General features: G+C 34.2%; 1 non-coding gene across 1 annotated transcript; it reads left to right on the forward strand.

The window, feature by feature from the left end:
* The first annotated feature begins 549 nt into the window (after positions 1–549).
* On the forward strand, positions 550–657 carry LOC148574098 (small nucleolar RNA R71). Its single transcript, XR_015905780.1, has one exon. It is a non-coding gene; the product is annotated as a small nucleolar RNA R71 (small nucleolar RNA).
* Positions 658–4,158: the final 3,501 nt, after the last annotated feature.

The raw sequence follows: 4,158 nt of genomic DNA on the forward strand, positions 1-4,158 counted from the left end.
AGAATTTTCTGTCTGTTCCTGAGTGGATGATGGAAAAGGTTTATTATTGTTAAACCTGTTTCTTCCACCATTATTAAAGCCTTGTTGAGGCCTTTGATCCTTCCATGAGAGATTTGGATGATTTCTCCATGATGGATTATAGGTGTTTCCATAAGGTTCACCTAAGTAATTCACCTCTGCTATTGCAGGGTTCTCAGGATCATAAGCTTCTTCTGCATAAGAAGCGTCTTGAGTACTGTTGGATGCGGCTTGCATTCCATTCAGACTCTGAGAAATCATATTGACTTGCTGAGTCAATATTTTGTTCTGAGCTAATATGGCATTCAGAGTATCAACTTCAAGAGCTCCCTTCTTCATAGGCGTCCTATTACTCACAGGATTCCTCTCAGAAGTGTACATGAACTGGTTATTAGCAACCATGTCAATGAGTTCTTGAGCTTCTGTAGGCGTTTTCTTTGGGTGAATAGATCCACCTGCAGAGGTATCCAATAACATCTTTGATAGCTCAGATAAACCATCATAGAATATATCCAGGATGGTCCATTCTGAAAGCATGTCAGAAGGACACTTTTTGGTCAGCTGCTTGTATCTTTCCCAAGCTTCATAGAGGGATTCACCATCTTTTTGTTTGAAGGTTTGAACATCCACTCTAAGCTTGCTCAGCTTTTGAGGAGGAAAGACCTTGGCTAAGAAAGCCGTGACCAGCTTATCCCAAGAGTTCAGGCTATCTTTAGGTTGAGAGTCCAACCATATTCTAGCTCTGTCTCTTACAGCAAATGGGAAAAGCATGAGCCTGTAGACTTCAGGATATACTCCATTAGTCTTAAAAGTATCACAGATCTGCAAGAATTCAGTTAAGAACTGAAAAGGATCTTCAGATGGAAGTCCATGAAACTTGTAGTTCTGCTGCATCAGAGAAACTAATTGAGGTTTTAGCTCAAAGTTGTTTGCTCCAATGGCAGGAATGGAGATGCTTCTTCCATGTAAATTGGAGTTTGGTGCAGTAAAGTCACCAAGCATTCTCCTTGCATTGTTGTTGGGTTCGGCTGCCATCTCCTTTACTTGTTCGAAATTTTCAATCAAGTTGTCTCTGGATTGTTGTAATTTAGCTTCTCTTAATTTCCTCTTCAGAGTCCTTTCAAGTTCTCGATCAGCTTCAATAAGAATGCCTTTTTCTCTGTCTCTGCTCATAAGAAAGAGAAGAGAAAAAGAAAAGAAGAGGAATCCTCTATGTCACAGTAAAGAGGTTCCTTATTGTTAGTAGAAGAAGAGAAGAAGAAGAAAAAATTCGAACACAGATAGAAGAGGGGGGTTCGAATTTGGTGAGTGATGTGAGGAAGAAATGTTAGTAGATGAATAAATAAATAGAATAAGATGAGAGATGGAGAGGATTTTCGAAACTAATTTTTGAAAAAGAGTTAGTAATTTTCGAAAATAGTTTTTGAAAAATGTTAGTAGTTTTTTTCGAAAATTCAAAATAAAAATAAAATAATTAGTTAATTAAAAAGAAATTTTTGAAAAAGGGGGAAGATATTTTCGAAAATAGAGAGAGAGAGTTAGTTAGGTGGTTTTGAAAAAGGTAAGAAACAAACAAAAAGTTAGTTAGTTAGTTGAAACAAAAATCAATTTTGAAAAGATAAGGAGTTGGGAAGTTAGAGAAGATATTTTGAAATCAAATTTTTGAAAAAAAGATAAGATAAGAAGATATTTTTGAAAAGATATGATAGAAATTAGTTTTTGAAAAAGATTTGAATTTTTAAAATCACAATTAATGACTTGATTCACAAGAAATCACAAGATATGATTCTAGAACTTAAAGTTTGAATCTTTCTTAACAAGCAAGTAACAAACTTGAAATTTTTGAATCAATACATTAATTGCTATTGTTATTTTCGAAAATTTGGTATAAAAATAAGAAAAAGATTTTTGAAAAATATTTTTAGAATTTTCAAAAATAACTAAGAAAAATGAAAAATATTTGATTTTTGAAAAGATTTTGAAAAAGATAAGATTTTTAAATTGAAAATTTGATTTGACTCAAAAACAACTAGATTTTAAAAATTTTTGAAAAAGTCAAATCTAATTTTCGAAATTATGAGAGAAAAGAGGGAAAGATATTTTTTTTATTTTTTGAATTTTTATGATGAGAGAGAAAAACAAGAAAATGATGCAATGCATGAAAGTTATGGATCAAAATAATGAATGCATGCAAGAATGCTATGAATATCAAGATGAACACCAAGAACACTATGAAGATCATGATGAACATCAAGAACACAATTTTGAAAAATTTTTAATGCAAAGAAAATATGCAAGACACCAAACTTATAATTCTTTAATGCTTAGACACTAAGAATTCAAGAATGCATATGAAAAACAAGAAAAGACACAAAACATGCAAATGCAAAGATCAAACAAGAAGACTTACCAAGAACAACTTGAAGATCATGAAGAACACTATGAATGCATGAGAATTTTCAAAAAATGCAAGATGCACATGCAATTGACACCAAACTTATAACATGACACATGACTCAAACAAGAAACACAAAATATTTTTGATTTTTATGATTTTCTAAATTTTTTGGATTTTTATTTTATATTTTTCGAAAATTATTTAGAAAAGAGAAAAATAAGGATTCAAAATTTTTAATATGAATTCCATGAATCTTATGCTCTAAAGCTCCAATCAAAGGGTCAGGCATGGCTTAATAGCCAGCCAAGCTTTAGTATGTAACTCAGCCATGCTTCATGAAACACTAGAAATCATTCTTTAAAAATTCTGAAGAGAATTACATTTTTGAAAACACATTTTTTTTTTATTTTTTTTTTTCGAAAACAAAAGAAAAATTTTTGAAAGATTTTTGAAAAATTTTTGAAAACAAAACAAAAAGAAAATTACCTAATCTGAGCAACAAGATGAACCGTCAGTTGTCCAAACTCGAACAATCCCCGGCAACGGCGCCAAAAACTTGGTGAGCAGAAATTGTGATTACACTTTAATTATGTAAAATTCATCGCTCTTTCTTTCCCTGGTAATGGCGCCAAAAACATGATGCCAATACCATGGTTCACAACTTCGCACAACTAACCAGCAAGTGCACTGTGTCGTCCAAGTAATACCTTACGTGAGTAAGGGTCGAATCCCACGGAGATTGTTGGTATGAAGCAAGCTATGGTCACCTTGTAAATCTCAGTCAGGCGGATATAAAATAGTAATAGGGTTTTCGAAAATAATTAATAAAATAGGGATAGAAATACTTATGTAAATCATTGGTGAGAATTTCAGATAAGCGAATAGAGATGCTTTCGTTCCTCTGAACCTCTGCTTTCCTACTATCTTCATCCAATCAGTCTTACTCCTTTCCATGGCTGGCTTTATGTGATACTTCACCATTGTCAATGGCTACTTTCGGTCTTCTCTCGGGAAAATGATCCAAATTCCCTGTCACGGCACGGCTAATCGTCTGGAGGCATCACCCTTGTCAATGGTTTCATCTTATCCTCTCAGTGAAAATGGTCAACGCACCCTGTCACGGCACGGCTATTCATCTGTCGGTTATCGATCATGCTAGAATAGGATTTACTATTTTTTTGCGTCTGTCACTACGCCCAGCAATCGCGAGTTTGAAGCTTGTCACAATCATTCAATCATTGAATCCTTCTCAGAATACCACAGACAAGGTTTAGACTTTCCGGATTCTCTTGAATGCCGCCATCATTCTAGCTTACACCACGAAGATCCTGATTAAGAGATCTAAGAGATACTCATTCAATCTAATGTAGAACGGAAGTGGTTGTCAGGCACGCGTTCATAGAGAATGATGATGATTGTCACGTTCATCACATTCAGGTTGAAGTGCGAATGAATATCTTAGAAGCAAAATAAGATGAATTGAATAGAAAACAGTAGTACTTTGCATTAATCTTTGAGGAACAGCAGAGCTCCACACCTTAATCTATGGAGTGTAGAAACTCTACCGTTGAAAATACATAAGTGATAATGGAGTTCATTGGTCTCGGCCCTAGAGGGGAACCGGAGTAACCAAGACTACTATGATCCGAAGATAAAACTCAGGATGTCAAATACAATAGTGAAATGTCCTATTTATAATGAACTAGCTACTAGGGTTTACAGAAGTAAGTAATTGATGCATA

Source organism: Arachis ipaensis, chromosome B2 (assembly GCF_059453495.1).
Source record: "Arachis ipaensis isolate K30076 ecotype BB chromosome B2, ASM5945349v1, whole genome shotgun sequence".
Classification (NCBI taxonomy): Eukaryota; Viridiplantae; Streptophyta; class Magnoliopsida; order Fabales; family Fabaceae; genus Arachis; species Arachis ipaensis.